Source organism: Geospiza fortis, unplaced genomic scaffold (assembly GCF_000277835.1).
Source record: "Geospiza fortis unplaced genomic scaffold, GeoFor_1.0 scaffold41, whole genome shotgun sequence".
NCBI classification, from domain to species: domain Eukaryota; kingdom Metazoa; phylum Chordata; class Aves; order Passeriformes; family Thraupidae; genus Geospiza; species Geospiza fortis.
This window is the reverse complement of record NW_005054299.1, coordinates 6,967,344-6,989,632: the sequence shown is the minus strand read 5'-3', so window position 1 is coordinate 6,989,632 and position 22,289 is coordinate 6,967,344. Positions and strand designations below refer to the sequence as shown.

General features: G+C 40.4%; 1 long non-coding RNA gene across 1 annotated transcript; it reads left to right on the top strand.

Moving 5' to 3' along the window:
- Positions 1 to 5,816: 5,816 nt before the first annotated feature.
- Positions 5,817 to 22,283, top strand: LOC115948455. The gene is made up of 3 exons (XR_004082286.1): positions 5,817 to 6,685; positions 15,562 to 15,627; positions 19,092 to 22,283. It is a non-coding gene; the product is annotated as an uncharacterized LOC115948455 (long non-coding RNA).
- Positions 22,284 to 22,289: the final 6 nt, after the last annotated feature.

Below are 22,289 nucleotides of genomic sequence, written 5' to 3'. Positions count from 1 at the left end.
CTGCTGACAGCCCCTTGGAAGCATGAGGGAGCTGATGGAAGCACCTGCTGTTCACAGTGCTCAGGACAGGAGATACTGCCAGGTACTCTGGGGCTGTGCTTTAAAGAGGTTGTGAGGAGAGGTGACAATATAGCAAAGCATGGGACCAGATGAAGCTTTAAATGCTGTTTTCTCCTCCTGGGACTCAGCTTTGGTCAGTGGATTTGCTATGGGTTTACAGACCTGCCAAGGAGAACAGAATCTGGCCAGAGTCTGGGGCCTCTGAGTCTTTCAAAATCAATACTTCTTTCCAGACAGGAGGAACTGAAAAGAGAGAAATTGAAAAGATCTATTTGGAAGTGGTATTTATGACTTACCCTATGCCAAAGCATTTAAAGAAGATTTCTCTTAACGTGTCCCGAGTTTTAGCCAGAGGTCAAATGATTCACAGTAATTTCTAATTTTGAACATCGGAAATTAAAATTAAGATTCATGTTTAATGGCTATTGTACAAATAATATTCTTCTGTGCACAATGAACTTCAACATGTCATGAAGAGACCAGCCATTCAAAAACGAAGCAAAATTGTCTTGCCTGTTGATCCTTTATATCAGCTTAGAGTTTAGGTTGATGGTGGCAGTTCCTGTCCAAAGTGAGATAAAAGGTAAAAGCAATCTCTGTGCTAAAGAACTCACAGTGCAAAAGGAGTCAGGAGATGAACACAGACAAGAGGCAGGAGTACCAACAGAGCACTATGGATCAGCACAGCCTAAGCCAGCAGTTAACATTTCAAGCAGGTATTGCAGACAATGAGTATTTCAAGGTAAGTTTTAAAAGAGAGGAATGAGTTTATTTGTACTGATGTTTTTCTACTTTTTAAAGCTAGTGAGAAACAGTGTCAGGGAAAACAGTTTGTCTGAATCCAGAGTGCATTTTTAGGAAGGCGTAATTGGCCCCAGAAGCCTCAGATTCAGTTGTTGGACAGAAAAAAAGGATCAGTGCTTGAGATGATTGTTTTTTCTGATCTACAAAATAACCTCCATGACGACGGAGGGTGTATCAGAGCTATATGGTGCAGCTGGAGGAAGACTTTGGCTCTGGTTTGCAGACTCTAGACAAATCCCAGCTTTGACAACTTTGCTGTATAGCTTCTGAGCTTTGAACAGAGTAACCTGAGATTTTTCTGGGGTATGGAGCAGAGGGAGTCTGGTGTTCACAAAATAAAGCCAATGAACATTGTGATTTCTGGGAAAAACAATATTTGCAGCGTGGGCTCCAGACAGGAGAAGCTGGTGTATTAGTAACATGTGACTGGAGGCAGTCTCAGCAGCACAGCTCTTGCTATCACGAGAATAAAGGAGTGTCTTGAGAGAACTTCTCCCTTACGATCCTCTCCTTAGCAGGGGAAAAGTGCAAACATTTTTCTTTCTGCTGTCATTTTGAGGATGAAGCCACCATTTGGACTTTCTTAATGCAGTGTTTAGCTTTCAGATGACAGAAATACAACAGTTCACAAGAACTCAGGCCTCACACATGCTAGTTAACACATTCATGGCTGAGTTAAATGCTGGGAGACACGGAGTCGCTTAAATAAGAATTTGGTAAATTGCAACCAATACCATATCCCACCCCCACACTGAACAGATAAATATATGTAACTCTTCCCTTTTGTTTTTTAAGAAATTTCTCAGATTATTTCTTTTTCTCTTTCAGTAATAGCCTGATTTGGAAATTTATTGTCTGGAGGCTGTGTTTGCATAAAGCAGGTAGTGTCAACCTGCATTGTCCAGTATTGGGGAAAAATAGCCATCAGAGAAAAGGAAGGCAGTTTGCTCTTGTGAATGATCAGGAGCTGGGTGCTGAAGGAAGGAGACATTCTTGAGGAAAAGGTTTCTGGCATGGGGAGAAGCAGTGCTGTACTGTGGGTATGGTTCCACTAGGAAATTGGGTATGTGCCCTGTTTTTATGTTCTCAGGAGGCTGTGCTCCCTGGTAGTTAATAGTGACAGTTTGTTGCAATGTTTCAGGTTGCTTTAGCTCCTTCAAGCCCTGTACCTGTTGTTTGTGTTTAAAGAAGTTTGAATTTGCTTGAAAGTCTACAACTTTTCCCTACAAACAATGGTTACTGGGCCAGGTACATCCCTAATCCAAAGGTGCCTTCTGTGAACTCCTCTGAAATTTCTGGTTCATAGCTGTTTTCTCAGGAATTATTTTGTATCCTGTTGGTCTCCAGTTACAGGAACTTCAGTATTATGTGGTTTTTCGAGGAAAAAAGCCTATGGTGAAGGAGCACTCAGAAGAGCACCAAGCTTCTCTGCAGGGTCCTTTGAGGAACTCCACTGCAAGAAAACAAAAATGTTATACCTGAATGGAGTGATATTTTTCTAATGGGTCTTAATGCTTTACCACCTGGTTTGCCTTCCTATTTCAGCTGTGAAGGGATGTTGGCATGAGCACCCCATTTCATCACCTAGGAGGGTCACTACATGGTATAACAACACATGGTGTATATATCCTTTCATTGACTTCTATGCCCCTGTCACTCTAGAATATATATATATGAATTTTGAGTAGGAATAGCCAATTTAGACTACTCCCTTGCCCTCTCCAAGGTCTGCTGCAGAGCAAATGTCTCCCTGCTGGGACTCAACCCCGAGAGGGCCCCACCTCCAGCAGAAATGTCCCGGGACCCGTGCCCCGACCTCCAACTAAATGTGCAGCACTGGTTTGTCCTTCAAGTGTGAAGCCACTAAGGACTCTCTACCACAGTTTTTGAACACATTTCCAAGTATGGCAGGGTTCAGTGGCAGGCACATAATAGGGCTTTTGGCATGTATTATACTGTGCTCAACAACTCCACTCTCTGATCCAAACATGCCCACCAAAAATAACTTCAGTGAACAGCTTTTATTTTAATTATTCCAGTGTGGAACTCATGAAGTTTTGCCAAAAATCTGGCTTGTAAAGCTTTTTGTACCTAAGCACAGAAACCCCTAGTGTGTAGTTAATCCCCCGCTGGGATTTTCCTGTTCCAATCACAGGTCTATTCTGCAACCTCATCTTTCTTTTCCTATCACTTGCTCTCTCTGTTCACCCTACCAGCTCCTTGAATTCTTGCCCTTTCTTGGCTTCTGTGACTGTTCTTTCCCAGCTATCTCCTCTAATTTTCTCTTTTCATGTTCAACTCCACATTTAGTGGTGGATGGTGTTTTTGGTGGCTCCACAGCAGTCTTGATCTCTGCAAGGATTTCAGTGACATCAGTATGTGGACTCCTCTCACCTCCCTTTATTCTCTCTGTCCACCCTATTACATGGCATAATAACCAAAAAGCTGCACTTCTGCCAGTGACTTGCAAAGTTGCCTTTTCCTAGATGATCTTTTTCATTTCATCACTGAGTCTCTTTTCTTCCAGTCTCCTTCCCTTCTTCCCCATGTAACACATGTGTGTATACATTTTTATATGTAAAAGTCATAAAGAAAACATAAGAAAAAGGCATGTCTCTGTGGTGTGATGGGACAAGCTACTGGGCTGTGCAGAACACTTCCAGTGCCTGAGAGGGCTGACTATGGTAGTTACTCTCTCATCTCTAGGCTGGATTATTTATTTAACCTTTTCTTCATCAAACCCTAAGTTGCTTTGTGGGGAAACACTCACAATTTAGGATATTGGTATTTAAAGAAGTACTTGCTGTTATTTTGTAAATAACCTCAGATAGTTAATGAAGTGTCCCTCTAAGAATATTAAATGTGAAGGAGAAAAACAAAAAAGGTTTGATGGATGTTTGGTTTTGGTTGGGTTCATTTCCTAAGCATACCAAAAGAGAGGGAAAAGGTGGAAATCTCTAGAGCAGGATAACCTATAGCATGATAGTTTTCAGCACAGGTAGGGAAAATACCAGATGCCTGCAGGGAAGTAAGCCCAGCTCTCCTGCAGTCTGAGGGAGTGCTCTGGTTGTAACTCAATTGCTGAAAGCAAGTCTGGCAGCAACAGCACCCACTTCTTTACTGTTTGGGTGGAGGAGGTCTGGCTAGCAGTGGAGGAGGATGGTAATCCCTGCCTTGAGATAGGTGACCAAATTCCAGAGAGGCTGAAGCTAATTCTAATACCTTCTGCATTTCCTAATGTCTCACTTGAGCAGCTCCTGCTCAGTCTTCTGTTTGAGATGTCTGAATTCTCTGCTTCCCAAACCTCTGGATCCCAGCATGCAAGCACACTCCTGGAAGTCAGGAGCTGTGGTTTTCAGCCATGTAGGGCCTTAACATTGCTTGTGTCCAGAACAAAATATTTGTCTGTATTTATGTAAATGCTTAGCTTTACAGGGTCTGTCCTTGCTTACCTTGATAAGTGCTGCTAAAAATAACAATATGGGTATTGTGACATTCATGTGCAGCATTCATATAACATCTGTTACAACATCTATAACACCATGCTGGAATTTATGGAGCAAAACCATGGGGAATGTCTTTGCACCAGCTAGGAGCAGACAAGACATATACTTTTGAAAGAACCCCTTTGCATTCAGAATACTTTCAAACTGCTGCTTACTAGCATGATACCCTGTGTTTGACTCAGCCTGAAACACAGTATATAATACTGGCGTTTTCATTTTGTCTCACATTTGGAGTGTGCTCTGGTTCTGCTACTGTAAGTTTCTGTCCCTGTGCAGTGGGGAATATGAAATTGGGGATTTTCGAAGGTCTGAAGGTCCTTCAGTGTCAAATTACTTCTGGAATTCTACTTCAGCACTTCCATCGGGCCCCAAGTATTCTTGGCAGTTTACAATAGTCCTTGTCCCAAAGCATTTAAAATACATTTCAGATGTGCTGAGAATAATAAATCTAGAAGAAGGGAGAAAAAAAAAGAATTAAATAATCCAGGATATAGTTAGCATATCAGTGATTATATGGGCACACTTTATTTTTGAGGCTTGGATGGAAGGACACTTCATTTTTAATTCTTTTTTATTGACTTACATTGTGACAGCGTAACGATGTTTCTAGAAATCAGATTTGAATTAGAGGGTTTCACATGAACTCTGTTTTTGAAAGAAAGAGTTGCAAACGCTAGACTTCATTATGCTGTAGAAAGACTAGAAACAAAATGGTTTATTCTTCTTCTTCTCATCAGCTACTCTTTTCCAAATATACTGATGCATTTGCCCATCTGTGATTGAAAGTACAGATAACTGATAAACTTTTGCCTTATGGTTAGTGCAAAGAAAACAGAACATAAAGTTCTGCTTTATTATAAGAAGAGGGATGCTGCAACACTTGAGCAAGTATCAGCCAGAAGCTGATAAAAAAACCTCTAAAAACAAAAATAAAAAAAAAATCTGAAATAACGGAAAAGCTTTTACTTTAAAAATTTAAAACTTTAAAAAAAAAAAAACCTTGGATCATGTAGATCTGGTGCCTACTCACTGGAATGTCACCAAATCTCACTTGTTTTGCTTGGGCCTCACTCAAACATAACTGGCCTCAAGCTAGTAAGCATGCCAGCAAATGTCCTGGCTTGTAAAGAAATCTGATCCAGCCCTGTAAACCAAACCCAGCCTAAGAGCAGTGGTGAGGGGAGCATATGGAAAATTAATGACAGATAATAGAATGGTGGGACAGCCTTAAAGAAATGATTGTATTGAGTTTATGCAACAATGCCAGCTAATGGTTTTCTGAGTTAAGAAAGTTACTGAGTATCTCCGCAATGTTTTTGACTTTGCCAGCACTTAAGCTCTAGAAAGGGCTGCTGTGTTTCTCCTGTCCCAGTGCACATTCTTAATTGATACCTGCAGCTGCTGGTTCAGCTTTAGCAGCACTTTGGGAAGCACAGAGATCCTGGTCCCCACCTGTTTAAATAAATGAGAGCCTCAGCAAGAGGAGTGCATTGGAATTTCCTTGGGCTCAAACTGGACATAACAGCAAAGGCCAGGCTGAGAGCTAGAAGCACTGGGAGGAGGGGATGAAGGTGGTATGTGTGTTTGCTTTTTTCCCCTGCAGAGCCCCAGTCATTTTGCAGAGATAAGGTGCTTGTATATGATGTCACAGATGGGGAAATAGTCCCAGGGAGCTCATTGTTTCACAACCCCTCTCTGGTAAAGAAACTGGAAATGGAAATGGAATGAATGGAAACAATTATTTTGGTGAAAGTGTATGTATTTCTGGAATACACAAATCACATATTTATTTGGGTGATGGCCTGGGATGCTCACTTAAGGTAGGCTTTGAAATGTGATACCTTAGAGTAGTTTTCTTTTGTACCAAGGGAAAAGTGATCCTTTCCCCCTCATTCCTCCACTTTTGTTTTATTGAAGACCAGCTAAAATCCTAACATTCTCCTGTCTGGACCCTAAAATGACTCTCACTCTTCCCATGGTTGCATCCATCCTGCTGCACAGGCAAATGTTGAGGTTGATTTGCCCACTTAGTGACCCTTTAGGCCAAAAGTTGTGCAACTCACCTGTTCATTTGGGTGTTAGAAAACTCTTGTGCCATTCAATATACTTATTTTTTTTCTTCCTGAACCTGATTCCTCTGAGCCAACACAGTGGCTCAGGACCCTTCCAGAGAAGCACTGGGGAGGCTGTGGAGAGGACCATGCTCACCTCAGATTCCTGAAAAGCAGGCACTGAGTGTCTCTGACATCAGTTCTAAGCTTCTCTCCCTCCTCAGCTGAGAGGACAAATGGATTTTGCCAATAAAAGCTATTCAGGTGAGTTACTGCATCTTTACTGGAGTTTAAAAGAATATAATGAGATCATGGTGTCAACAAACTGGTGAATTCAGTAGCTTACATTAAACAGATGATCATATTAGACCATCATAAGGATTCATACTAAGCATAAAAATGGCTGTCTATAAAACTAAAAAAAAGGAAAGCTGACTTGTATAGGACAAAATGAATATGTAACACACAAATACATATCTTAAATACAGACATACACAGTGGTAACTGTAATACCTGTAGTGCAACAGAAAGCCTTAATTATGTGTGTGGGGTGATTTAGCAGACAAACTTTTTTTTTTTCCCTGAGAAGTAACTTTTAAGCCACTTCACGTGGCTCAAAGACTGGGAATCGGTATCAGTGGGAAAGGGAAGAAATGAGAAATGTTTAGAAATGCCAATGTTACCAAACATAAATATTTCTATTTCTGGTTTGTTAAATCTGTTTTAATCCTTTTGGGTTCCTGGGGAGGAGTAAAACAGCCTAAAGGTAAGACATATGATGTAAAAGAATGTTTGCTATGACCTTGCCAAACCTATGAACTGACCAAGAGAGGTGATGGCTCCAGAGTGCACAGTGCATGTTTTACTTTTCTCATGTCTAGAAGATTCAATACAACTGAAATATAGCAAGAAAATGTCCTGCAGGGCAGTGGAGATGTCCTACTGACAAGAGGGAGCTGTATTCTTTTCTCATCACCTCATAAACAGTGGGGTTCTGACTGAGGATGTTAGGTAATGCTTGCCACAGACAGAACTCCAAGTGGGTATTACTTTCATTGTATAACCCTTTGAGATCTCAGGCAGGATTGTTTAACAAAGCATATTGTTTTCCCCTCCCGCTTTTACTGAGCTTTGATGCTGATTTTAGAACTTGACAGCTGTGTTTAGACTTCTCTTACAGAGATGGGGAAATAGAGATGTTTGGGGCAGCAGGCAACGTGAACTTTGTGGAGGGAACAGAGTCAAGGTTTGCCTTGGGAAACTGTAGAATTGATCCACAGTGATGATCTTCAGGCTACCCTCCTTTTGGGAGACTCCTTAGAGATGAAGGGGGTGCTGGTCCCTTGTGCTGTCCCTCCCAGAGCTGTGTGCCTCAGGGAGGGACTCATGGCCACTTGTCACCATTGCTGAAAGGTGTGAGCTCTAGCTAGGCACCACGCTTCAGAGGGCTCCCTGCCTTTGCTTGGGATTGGCATCCATAAGATTCCCAGGACTGCTTGATTTTCCCTGTAGTGCTCGTAATTTTTGCAGTGTTTAGGTATGAGTATTTTGCGTGGCAAAATAATTAGAGGAAAAGAGTAATTATTAGGAATGGTCTCTGAAAAAAGAAAAAGAAGTTGTTACAGCTATTGTAATAAATGAAAAGGAAACAAACTTTTTGTCAGTAGGCTCGAATCACTAACATCAGTTCTTGTAGAATTGTGTAAATTCATCGTCTATAGCATAAAGACCAGTGTATGGTTTGTTTTTATTCAGTAGCTGAGTTTATAGGCCCATCTTTGAATAATAATGGATATCTTGTTCAATATCTGAAAATTGTGGTATTCTGCCATCTCTGCAGATACCAGAGGAGAATGTCTTGAATGACTTAGTGGGACTGCACACAGCAAACTAGGGATTGGGCTGAAATTAAAAAAAATAAAAAGAAGGACATTCAAAACGAATAAAATAGAAGTCAGCATAATCCTATTCAAGTTCTGAATATCTCATCTCTCCTCTCATCACCTGTCTTCTCTAATGTAGAAGACCAAAGGATCTTAATTCTCAACTTCTGTAAGGTACCATGCAAACAAGGGCTCTTAATAATTGTGTGTCACAATATTGTTTGGTTTTCTTTTGAGAGAATGATATTTCAATGATGTTTGCTTAAGTCAGCACTGAGGAGAGGATTCCTGAGTTTCAGTAAGATTGTATCGAAAGGAAGGTGCAAAACCCCAGGTAGCCTCAGATATTTGTTTCTATGATGTTTAGGTACATTCTTGTTTCCAAGACAGAGTGACTCTTGTGAGAAAAGAGGCCTGGGCAGCTTCTACAGTTTCTCTGTAGAAACACTACCTCCCCAGACCATGAGCTTGTCTATGCTGTAAAAACACTTCTCCCACTCTGATATGGCATGTCCTTGCCATATCTTCTCACCTTCTTTCCAGAACTTATTTGCCTTTGGCAGCTGATGGATGTGGCATGATGAGCAATCTTTGCCATCCATTGCACACACTTGAACACACTTTGAATTAATTTTTAACTGGGTATCAGAAACAAAGATAATTTAATGGCTATAACTTTTAACCATTTCACAACTGATCAGTTTAGCAGGAGTGTAAAATCAGTATACTTCTAAGACAATATAATATCCTTTGTCAGTATCATTTGTATCCTGTATAAATGAAAATTAGAAGTTCAGAGGCTTTATTTGGGCACTGAGTCCAACCTGCATTTATTTTCAAAGAACAAAATGTATTACAGGATTTTCACTTCCAACATATGGTGCTGAACCATATTCCTATAACTTAGCCCCTAGCTTTCAGTCATTTTAGAGAAGAAAAATCTAAAAATTCTTAGAGTATTTTTTGTCAATTTAGAACCAGATCCAAATTTCATTGCTTGCACAATTATTCATTTTCAAACCGCTGTGTTTGGTTGAAATGTCTGGAATGTGGAGTATTGTATTTAAAAATAAAGCAAGACAATCCTTAATAGCCACTCTATCATTTAGTTAAAACAACATCCCATACCCACACCATTCTGGAAGCAGGGAGTAGTGAGGATGGGAGAAGTAGTGGAAAGAAAAGAGTATTAGGAGTAAAACTGTATATACAGTGGCCAGAATGAATCACTCTGAGGTTTGGAACAAAGATGAAAATATAAATTAAACAAAACTGCCTTTATTCCATAAAATACTTAGAATCCTAGTGCAAGAATTCAGAGGGTGCAGTGTTTAGTTCCCAAGAAAACTATATGAAAGGCCAGGAAGCCACTTCTGCTTGGTTAGCCTTATACCAAAGATCAAAGCAGAAAGGTATCTCATTTCCATGTATAACTTTGAAGTGTTTTATAAAGAATTTCAGAAAATGTGCCTTAGAGTAGTTCTTACCAGGCTGCCTTGTATCAGAAGAATAAATAAAAACTAGAATGTCTCTTTGTTGGAAGATGTACCAGTACTGTATTGTTCAAAACTTCTTCATCTGTCTCTAGTAATTCTTGGTTTGTGAACACCAAGAGTCAGACAGGTTTTTTATTGCCTTGGGATAATTTTTTTTTCTCCTCTGCTTTCATAAACCTTCCATATGCTTCTACATCCATGTCTTGTTTTCAATTTTAGTGAAGGTTTTTATTTGGAGTCTCATAAAATTCTAATTTATTGCAGCTTCTTTTTATAAAATGCAGAGGGGAGGAGGGGAGTATTGAGATAGCATGCGCAAGGCGGTCCCAAGGAATGCATTTGAGAATTTATAATGTTGAGGATTTTATCAACCCCTGCTTCAGTTGTTGGCAACTACTTTTCCTAACTCTCCAGCCTATGAGCCTGTGTTCTCATGGTGTGTGTGTAAGACATCTCATGTCAGTCTATTTAAGTAAGAAAGTCTTCTTTCTTATGGAAACTGTCTGCATTTGCAGAGAGTGAAGGGAAATCAGGTAAAAGAGCCTGCCCAGTACATGATGTGCTCCTACAGCTGTCAGTTCTCACTGGCCTGTTGGGGACTCACTTCCATCAGTGTGCACTATTTGCTAAATACTCATAAGAAATAAGATTAGAGTGATATATCCCTCTGGAAGTCCCACATGACAGCTGACCCTTTCCTAGGTTAGGAGCAGAGCATTTGCCTTTGAGGGAGTGAGAATACATCCAGGCTTACCTACTTGTGCTCTGTTCAGATTTGACTCAGGACCAAACTGAGCAAAAAGGAACAAAGTGTATTTCCCACCAGCAGAGCTGTTTTCCTTTGCCCCTCTGGTGTTAAGTTGACCAATCTAAATGAAAGCCTCATACTTCAAATAGTGAAGAATTGTGGTGCTAATGTGTTACCATGGTTCAAAGTTACTGCGAAATATCAAGTAGTTCCTGGCTTCAGCAGAATTAACACAACCTTTTTTGAGCAAGGAACTACATCACTTTCACATAACTAAAAAGCATCTGTGAAAACAACTGTCCAGAGTTAAGGGTACAGTGCAAGAGCACAATGTTCATAAAAGGTGTCATCAGGCAAACCAGTAGTTTTTTTGTGCAAATGACACATATACTTTGCTTATGTTGTATGTTTGATATACATGTAAGCATAAATATGTACACACATTCAGGTATTTTCTGAATATGTTCTTTGTGAATGTGAACCCCTTCTTACTCTGTACATGTTGTGGTATATCAGTAATACAACACTTGTGATGTTTAAATGTTTGGGGGGAAGACTCTCCTGGAAAAAGTTCACAGGAGTGGGTCAACCGGAGTACTGAAAGAGAAATTCAAGTCCTGTAGCACATTTGAAGTCTATTCTTGCAGGGGCTGTAAGGAAATATGAGAGCTGCTCTGCTGGAGAGAAACTGCTGGGCACTGGACCCTTTTTTCTCCTCTAAATAAAACATAGAATAGGCTTTTAGCTGCCTTTTCTCCATAATAGCTACTTAACCTGCTCACTAACATTAAGGAAAAGAAAGGAAAATTCCAAGAAAAATTCCTATTCAGAGTAAAAAATATAAATTAAACCAAAGTGCGCAATGCACACCCTTTTCTTTCCTTCCTGTTTTGTTTGGTGTTTTCTAACTCTGCTCTTTGGACAGCTGAATGGGGGCTGGGAAAGTGTTTACAATATTTTCACATGATTGAGATGGCAGAGTTCTTGCACTCTGTGAAAGGCCTTCTGTTTTCAGATGGCATTGAAAGTTTACCGTCTCTCCAGACAAAAGGAAGAGAGCCCGTTGCCAGCGGATGAGTAATGGGCATGGCCTCTGCACAATACCTCCTATCCAGTCCTAAATCTACATGGTGTTCTTAGGCTTCCCAGCTTCTCCAAAGCAACCTTTGTCTCTGCTCTGGGAGACCAAAACTGCTCGTTGGGCCAGTGGGGATGCAGCCAAGAGGGGAAGGCTCAGTGACAACAGTTGCTCAGTGCTCAGTGCCCAGTATCTGCCTCCTTACCATGCCACTATAATAGTTGGGAACCCGTCAACAATTGAGCATCTTCTATACAAATATGTTGCAGACCATCTGTATAGTTTTCAGTTCCAGAAGATTCCAGTAACTCACTAAGTTTTAATACTTTTTTTTTCCTTCTTGTTAATCTGATGGGCTGCCCTGAGATAAGTGAGAAAAGCAAAAGCCTGTCATAATTTCTTCGGAGCTAAAACTGCGCAGAAGTTGCCAATTCCTGTATTTGTTTTCTTACAAGAAACTTGAAGCAGGCATTTTCCACTGTTAACAACTTTTAGGTTCTGTCAAGTCATCTTTTTTTTTTGGTCAGAAAAACATTTTGGTGAAAATGATTGCTAACATAATCTTAGAAAATATTTGAACAGGCAATTCTGAAGTTTTTCCAGAGACTTGGTGTTATAGAGACCAGTAGGTAATTTTTTTTCTTGTTTCTCTTACAAAGCTTCCTAGAGCTTGTCTATTTGGAATTTTTCTAAATGTTTATATGTGTATGTAGGTTACCTATGCGTGGGGCATGTATGTGTGTGTAAGCATGTCTCTCTCTGTGTACCTGTCTAAAAGAACTTGCATTTCACTGTGCTGTAAAGGGCATGAAGAAGAGCTTTCTAAGAATTAACTAAGCATTCATTAGCTGCACTTAATTTTGACTCTGTTCTTGGCTAAGAAATGTCAGTATTAAGTTCTTATTCTTTCATGCTAATTTGGTGTTGCATAGCGACTCATGTATTGTTGACAGGAAAATAGAAGCAAAGACGTAAGAGATACAGAATTTCTTAAGGGTTGGTTGTAGCTGGTATCAGCAATTTACTGACTAACCTGTAGTAACCTGTAGTGCTGACAGTCCTGGGTACACAAGCAATGCATTAAGGTTATTAGCAAAATAATTTTCTAAATTACCTGAATGGAGCTTTCAAGGTAACTGATTCTATTCTTTGGACTTTTTTTCCTTCTCCCACTCCCACCCTCCTTTTGGTTTTTTTTGAGGAGTTAACAATCTAAAGCAGCATTAAAATAATCTGGCTTAATTTCCTCTGCTGAAAGAGCAAGTCAGCTGAAATTTAGACATTTTGCTGAAAAAAGGGGGAAAAAACCAGGTAGTTTTTGTTTTAAAGGGCATGACCATACACATTCTGCTCTGGTGCCTTTAAAGGGAACTTCCCTGTTTAAATGCCCTAGAGCAGAGAAATACCAACACCTCTTAATTGTTTAATATATTACAGCCTAAAATATTTACAGAAGTGCTTTCCAAGTACTTCACTGTTCCAGGTGCTTGGTCCTGCACCTCCTAAAATAATAGGCTACTTCCCCTCAGTTTTCCTGTGCTTGGTGCCACAATGAAACATATGCTCTGTATCAAGGGAAGGGGAAGTGAGAGAAGTGGGATGCCTGACATTGGTGCTGGTGCTTGCAGCACACACAGACCTCTCTGTCTTGCGTCACAGAGCTGCTAAAGAAGGGGAAAATAACATGGCTTGTGCTTGGGCTGTAAGGTCCAAGGAGAAAAATATAATATTGTTAAGCATTTGAATGTCACTCTGCACAGAGGCCCCTTATCACTGTGTCCTCTGAGAAGCATCAGAAAGTATAATAATTCTACTAATCAGGAAGGCTGGACATACACCGGTGCACAGCACAGCTGTCATGCAGCTGCCTTAGAGCCATGCTCCAAAATCTATTTATTCTTTCATGGAGGTGTCATGAAGCCAAAGTCTGATGTCTGTCCCATGTAACCATGTTCCAGACTGAGGCAAAAAGATTATTCAGAAAAAAATAACCAAACCCTTATTTTGATCCAGTAGGGATAAAGTAAGATACACTTGGCCTGTGCTTAAGTAATTTATTTTTCAACTTGCTTAGCCAAAACGGACTGAGGCTTTTCCCCACTAAAGAAATAAATCTCCTAATACAGAGCACTTGGGGCTCCCTGGGTTCGGTGAGACTCTGCCCTGACCTAACAGGATTTGAGCTGTGCTGTCACTCTTATTAGCACACCCTTGGGCTGTGCAGTGCAGCCATGCCAGGAGCATGGATAACCCCATGGGCACCGGGTGAAACTGGGAAGGCAAAGGGACTTAGTCTGGAAATGCATCCTCAGAAAGTTCCTTCTCCTTCTCAAAAATCCTCCCTACTGTGCAAATGCAAGCTAATGAAAATTGTTTAAAGAGCTGGGGTCCCAAACCCTTCCAATAGTTCTGTGTAACAGCAGCAGCTGGATGGTTTCCAGTAAGGAGCTGGAGGGAAAGGCTCTGTCTGGCCCGAGGGAGGAGATAATGTAGAGTTAAACAATTCTGTGAGAGTGGAGGACTGAATCTTTCCGTGGCTGCAGTTTCCATCGAGCACTTCCCAGCACAGTTGCCTGCCATCCCTTTGAACCCACGTCTCCCATGTGACAGAGCAGTGATCTGGCTGCTGAGCCACTAGACTAATATTGTTCTTTTAATCTCACAAAAATGTGTTATAAAAGAGTTGGATTCACATGAGAAATTAAGTGTAAGATTTGTCCTCATAAAGACATTATACCATGAATGCTCTCTTTCTGCTGGCTGTAAGAATAGGTGGCTCAAGGGTGAAAGGGTAGCATTTACATTTAAATACACCTATTGGAATTGCACAAACAGAAGGCTAAAGCTACTGCTCCCTCTCTGAATGCTTTTAGAGTTTGCTGCTTTTTTTTACATAGTAGCATCATTTTTTTTTTTCCTAATCAAAAAGGGAAATCGAGATGCTTAAGATCCCATAAAATAAAGTAAAGAAGGTCTTTGTGCCAGCAAGATAAATGGATGAGCCTTTTCAAAGTAATTATTTTAGTTTTTTCATCTGTATGTGCCACTCAGGAGGCGAAATCCAGATTTCAACCAGAGCTTTCTCTGCTGTTGCACTAACTGGTAGTGCTGGCTGGGTGGATGCTGTTTACATTTCCCAGAGAAAATGAAATGCACTTTTTTTTCTTTTTTTTTTTTTTTATCCACCAAACCCAGATTTACCCTGTGATAAAACAGAAAGCTTCTTAACATCTGGAGAAAACAGAACCTGAAACAGGGTGGAAAGGGCATTTAGTGCAAGGGTAGCCTGGCAGCCATGGTGCAAGCTCAGTGAAACCCTTGAAAGCACCTGCTTGACCCAGGCCAGGGCTTATTCCCTTATTCCCTTTCCTCTCCAATAGCTTTCTCCCCTCTGTACAGTGACAGAGGCTTATGGGCTCTAGTTCCAAAAACTCTGGGCTTACCTTTGCTCTTTAGGATTTCTGATTGAAGAAAAGAATAATAATAAAAAAAAAGTAAAAAAAAAAATCCCAAGTGTATTTTCCTTGATTTTTTCTTCAAGTTTTTGATGACTCTTTTATCATGATTTTCCACTACATATACAAGGTTCAAAACCAAAGTGTATGAATAAATGCCTTAAAATTACAATGTAGTTGGAAATCAGGAATCAGGAGCTCCACACTGAACAATTTTTGCACACACTCCCTGAAATGTATTAAATTACTACACAGCATATAGCTAATAACACAAATCATTAAACATGTTCCAGAAACCTCTGAACATTTAAGAACTTGAAATCCAGATCTGGATGTGCCTGTTTCTTAATATGTAGTTAGTAATTTTTCCATTGAATATGTACACAAATCTGCTATCTTTATATATAACTTGGACAGTGGGGAATATTAAGTAATTAAAACAAAAATAATCCAATGATACGAACTTTTGAATCTTTGCAGAGTGAAATGATCCCATCATAAAATACATTCAAAGAAAGGAAGAGTGAAGGAATCCATAACACCAAGGTCAGTATCCCTTTATGGGTCCTTGTTTTTAGAGCATATCTGCCTGTATTTTGGTTGGGTTTTTTACAGTTTTGGCCTATACAGCACTGAGTGTCTGTATAAAACAAAATAATGTGTGCTTTGTCTTCCTAGTCTAGCAACTACTCGTCCTCCTTATAAGTCTTCCTACCTTTTATGGTCTAAGAAGTACTGAATAATTTTTTCCTGTATACTTTCTTGATTTTTAATAATTTTATGTCAACTACTCATCAGTTATCTTTTTTTTTACAAGCCAAGGAATCCTCTGCCGCCTAAACGCTCCATGTAGAGAAGCTTTTGCACATGTCAGATAATCTTTATTGCACCCTGCTTTAGCTCTTTTCCTTCTGCTATGCCTTTTTGGAGGTGAGGGGTCAGAGGTGTGCTCAGTAGTCACTGTGAACATCTTGAACATTGTTATTCTTCCCCACTTAGTCTATTCTTCAAAAGGACTCTTGAAATGCTGTGTGCTGTCCGACTGCTAGTAAGCACTGGGATGATATTCTCTTGGAGTTTAAAGGTCTATTTAAAGGAGGACTTATCCTCCTGGCCCATGGCTTCATAGGGCCATATTACCTGAATTCAGAGGACTTTATGTTTTCTGCAGGGAAGTTTAGACAACCTAAATTTCATACCTGTGTTTTGAACTTACAGTGCAACGAATGTGCCTCAGTGATCCTGAAGGAGAAATCCCTTCCAGCAGCCAACAGTCAATATTATGTGTCTCAGCCCATTGAAAATTTAACCAAAAATTGTCTTCTGAGTAATAAAATAGAAAGTAAAGCCCATATTCAAAAAGTAGAGGGCATGGTAGATGTTCTGAGGTTCTGGTTCTTGGCCTCAGTTTCCTGTTTTCAGTAGTAGTGTAATATAAAATGCAAAATTTTTTTCCAAGAAAAAGAACCAGAATCAATCTACTACCACTATTTGAGAGGTAAGTAATTTCTCTTGTTTCTGGAGGAACCTTGTCAGGTTTCTCTTCCAGGTCAAAGAAGGAAGCTTGTAGTTACTTTTGGGTTTTCATATCATTAGACTGTGGTCAGAAGATGCTGCAAGTTGCTGTTTGAGGTTAGAATTAGATACCTCCATTCAAATTCAGGTAATAATTTTGGATATGGGCAGAGAAGTTACTGAAAGTTAGAAGTTACTAAAAGTTTAGTATCATGAAATTATATCAAGCATAGCTCAGCTACAATGAAATATTTATTTCCTAGTTTGAGGCTCTCATTTTACGCTTTGAATGAATAAAATACAGCCTGGCCAAGCACAGGTTATGAGACAAGTGCAAGCTCTCCTTAGAGGTTAACAACCTGATTTCTCTCTCACACCAGTTTTACGGTCATTTAGCTCCATTGACTTTGGTGGAATGAGTCCTGATTTACAGCATTGCTTCAGTGCAGGTTTAAAGCTGTGCTGCACAGTAGCAGTGCTGGTGTCAGGTCTTTGGGAGCAAAGTGTCTTTGCATTGTTCTTGCCACAATGGCATCAGTTCTGAGGCCATAAAGAAAGTATTTATTAAATCTATAGCAAACATATTTGGCAAAAATTATTTTGGTTTCTCATTTGTGGCATTATTTTATCATTTGATATCGGTTATGAAGTTTGTTGGTGGTTTTTTTTCTTCAGCAATTTGTCACTTACTGAGGTAATCCTGGGGTTTCAGATCAGAAATATAGATCAGAAGTTTACTAAGTCCATATTTGTGCATCATTTTGGTTGGAATACCTACCATCAAAATGAAATCTAAAAAATGCTGTTAAATTTAAAAACAGAAGCCCAGGAACTAAAAAGATAGAATTAGTAATTTTAGGCATGACTTGGAAATTAGTTTACCTCCTGTCATCTCTCCTACGTGTGATTGTAAGTTGGCACACAATGGACTACCATTTCTTCAATATAATGTGCACCACCATAGGAGGTCTCCTGTGCAGCTTTTCTTACCTCATATTGACTTCCTAGTGTAGAGTAGGCAGGAAAAAACATCTGAGTGAATGCATCTGATCAAGCAATGAGAATCTGTGCTCTTAGCTTGACTCATGTTGAGACAAATACTGTGGGAAAACTGAGCACAATAAACTTTCAGTCTGCAGCTCTTCTAGGTAGATACAGCCTTGCCTGCTGGAGTTCTCCTTTAGCATCTTAAGCTCATGTAGGCTGTGGATATGGAAGAGCACATGTGCTTTTGATGCCTCTCTGGTGTACTGATTAAATTGCCAGAGCTCACTTTTCACAGTCCTTAGTCTGTCACTGTTATGAAGCTGTAGAATGATCTCCCTTGTGAGGCAGCCCTTGTCTTCTTATCCAGTGCAATGGCCATGTTCTTTGGAGAAGAGATCAGCTCTCTTCTCTTTCCCCTTAACACAATCTGAAGTGTGGTAGGAACATCAGGAGAGCAGGGCAGCATTCAAAAGAAGGATTTGTTTCCTGAGAGATGGCATTGTTTCTCAGTTCCCAGCAACAGAAACTTTAAACTAATGACCTTTCCAGAACATGTAAGCCAGCTGAGCCCAAGACTCATGTTCGTTTTGATGATTTGATATTTTGTTATGAACATTTCTAGCAGGGACAACGTTTTGCAACATCATATTAATGATAATAATAAATAAAACCATACTCCCTTTTCTGCCCCCAAAACAACCTCCACCGTGGCTATTTACCCAATGGGTCTTGTGGGGCTTCTCAGCTTTTACAGTTGTCAGGGTCAGTGCAAGACAGAGCCTGCTGAAAGAACCAGGTACCTGTAGTGCCACTCCTGTGTTTCTCTTCCTCCCCCTCACCCAAATCCTGACTTTAGGGAAGGAGTAGATATTTTTTTCTTATGTGCCTGGCTTGCTGGGAGAGCCACATAGCTGTGGTCTGTTTGCTCAACATTAGCTGTGCTGCCCAAGTGTGAAAGCAAGCATGGAGTGTAGATTTCTCTCAGACTTCTGTGGGATCTGGAGCAGATCCATGAGGAATGCTACTGTTTTCAGCACTTCCCTTGCTCTCCCTAAGACCAGGCACACTGAGATATGAATGTTGTTACAGCTGCCACATACTATATATAAGCCTCATGTTGATGATTATTGCTTTAAACTAGGAGGTCTTTGTTTAAAAATGTTTTCTTCCCTCTAGAATCTACCAGGTTGAATTGTGCTTAAAGTATGCTTTCTATTTTTATTACTGTTAACAGTGTACCTGGAATTTACATAATATCACAGTTTGTATTTATAAAAAAATACAGTTTATTTCTTTATTTATTTGTTTGTTTATTTATTGTGCAGACAGCTTTATAGTGCTGGAGAACTAGCCCCAAATTAATTGAAACAAATTGGCCTATTCATTTTTCAATTGTTCTTATCATTTTCCGTTTTGGTTTCTTTATTACTTCTAGTGGATCTGTTTTGATCCACTCCCTCAATTATATTGCTTTTCTTTAAAATATAATGAACTCTGTTGCATTTCAGAGAGCTGCATGGTCAACTCATATCACTTCTGTCACCCTGCTGAATGTCACGTCACACTGCCAATGCTTGGAAGCACTGACTGCTGGCTTCTGCAAGACTGGAAGGAAAGGAAGACCTGGACACATTGACTACATCTCAACTATTAAACAAATTAGTCAGAGAATTTTCCTGGAGGCCAACTGGCATGAAATAGCTTGAATCCACACAGCTAAACTCTCTTGCCCTCCAAATCATGGTGGCCACATCCAAAGTATCTATTGGAGATGGTGCCTGACCTGGGTCAGTACCCGAGCTGTGCTTTGGCATTGCCTGGAAGAGCATTAGCAGGCTTGCACCAAAACCATGCCAGGGACCAGTTCGGTGGTATGGATGGTTTCGGGCCCATGCCTTGCTGGTCTTTTTTAGTTCATTTAATGTCAGAGGGAAACGTCAGTAATTCTGTCAGGAGTCAACAGGAAACCCCCTTCTGGCCTCAGCAACCAGAAGCTGCCAAGAAGTATAATCATTAGTTGTTCACCTCCTTCACATTTGGATTCTTTTTCTCATTTTATTTTTTATCAAATGAGCACTGAAAATATTTGAAATCTCATTGGGTAATAAAATTGGGTTGCTGTCTGCACAAAACTTGTTGGTTTTGAACTACCAAGAGATTTTTCACACAAGCCGAGCTTCTAGCAAAGCCAGCTTCAGCTCTCCTCCCCGATGAAGGGTCTCCTATGGCTTTGGACAAGTTGCTAAGAGCTTGTGTGACCAGTGCCCTGTTTGGATATGGGGTAAAAAGCAATGAGGTGCTGAGATATAAACATACCATTTGCTTGAGGCCACATAAGCATGCTGAACTGATGTGAACATAAAACTCCCTTTGATTTCTGTGGCAACTTATTTCACGTGTCTAGGAAGGCAATTTATTTTGAACCCTGCAAAAAGGACATTGAATATGTTGTTATAACAGGATCTTATCAAAGTCAGAGCTCTGGGACTGGGGTTGGATAAGCCTGAAATGTCCTTCATACAGTGGGAGGTAGTGGAGAGCTCGTGCTCTGTGTTTCGAGAGCTAACTCTGTGCAATGGTACCCTGATTATGCCATGGAACTCTGTACTTCACAGTTCTGTGTTGTATTTCTGCCTGCAGCAATATAAATCAGAATCAGGCAATTCATGCCTGAATCTTTTTCTCTATTCTGAAGATAAATGGCAGTGAAGGCTGAGTAGTTTTAAAGAGATCATCGTACAAAATTATTGTATTAGGCCATGCTGTATTACTGAGATTACAGAAAATTACCTACGTGTATTGAATTAAACCATGATTTTCCAATGATCTCAGCAGCAGCAGCAGAACTGGGACAATTTAATCACAGTATTATCAGTTTGGTAGGTAACTGCTATCCTGAATTGCTGCTCAGAATGAGAAAATGGTATTGTTTTATCCAGAAACTAGCCCTTATTTAACTTCCAGCACTAGCCCTTACTTTTCTGAGACCTCAGGCATATATCTGAATTTCTGAAGCTGACAGGTACTGATTTCAACAACATTTAGAGCAATGCATGTTTTTTCTCAGGCTTGCTACTGGATGAGTGTGCTCTTAATTAATGTGGTCATTTGATGTACAGCACCTTGCTAAACTATTAGAACTTGATTGTGTGCTTTTACCCAGTGCTCCTTTTTGGGTAAAAAGTCTGGTTCATAATTTACCTATTCATGGATCAGTCTCATAAAGGAGATTGTAGAGAGCCCTACACATGTGTTGTCATACCTGGCCCAGGCTGTGCAAATCTTATTTAATGAAAATGTTATGAAGCAAAGAATCAAGTTGTTGACCAGAATACTCAGAATACTCAATACTCAGAAATTGGTATGTTTTCCTCTGAGATGGATTTTGAAAAGCAGGAAGTATGGTAAAGCAGAGGAGGAACATTTAACCTTATCTAATTTTGCCTCCCTTTTCCTTCCCTGTTCTGTCTTGCCCCTCAATCTTCAAGCACTTTCCCATGGATGCTTGCATATGGCAGTGGCTATACTCAGACCTACTGAGACCAGTGCATCAGTTAAGGTTTGTAAGACCATAATGTGTTTATTTTTACAGTCTGATCTTGTGAGAAACTGAGGAGGTCTTGCATCTCCCTCCTACTGATAACAGTGGTGTTGAAAGAGCTCAGTGCATTCCAGGGCAAAGCCTTGGAGGCTGTGGGTTAGAGAGCTACTAACTCTCCTTTGGAAGTACATGCAGATTCCTTTGGCCTTCAGTGGGGAAAAGCCTGGCTCCCCACTAAAGAAAAAGAAAAGTAAACAATAAAAACCTAAGATACAAACCCCCAACACAATAGTTGTGGTGGTCCAAATAAAACATAAAAACCCCTGTCTCAGCCCAAGCAATCAGTCTAGGGAGGCTTTGGAATTAGGGGCTTGAAGCTCAACCCAGGGATGAGTCCATGGTGTCTTTGTGGAAGAAGGGTACAGGCTCTGGCCATGCTCAAGTGGGCTTTGGTGTGCAAGGCTGTAGCCCAGTGGCCTGGGCTGGTAGTCCCAGCCTGCTGGCTCAGTGCTCATGCACCCTGTACAGGCTCTGAGCTGTGCTCTGCTCCATCACCCCAGGCTTCATCTCAGGCTCTTTTTGACACTCTTTGGCTGTTTTAAAGCTGGATCCTTTCAGCTTATATTCTCTCTCAAACAATTCCCTCTCCTCCCCCCCACCCCTTCTCTACTTCCACAACTGAACTCACTTTTCCAAACTGCCCATTCCACCATCTATCCACTCCATATGTTTATATTTTCCTATTGCTGAGGCACGGCATGCTGACCTGCCTGGACAGAGCTCCTTTATCACAGAGATAAACATGATGTCCCCCTCACATAGAGTTTCTATCATGTGTGACCTTTCATCTTGAACTGCCATGACCTTTTTTTTATTAATGCTGTACTGTGCTGCTCGCAGAAGCCAGGAAAGAAAATCTTTTGTTTCTAGATAGAATACTGCTAAAGGACATGATACGGTCTTGTTTTTAATCCAGCTAATTAAAATCTGCATGTGCAGTGTAACTGAGAATGCAGCCTTCGCCCACCACTTTCCCACAGGCAGGGAATAAAGGCCTTTAGTGCAGCAGCAGCTAGCCACCCTTGGATAACAGAGAACAGAGACCACAATTCATCCCAGCTTTCCTTATCATATTCGCAGAGGGCTTTCCCCTCCCTCCCTCTTT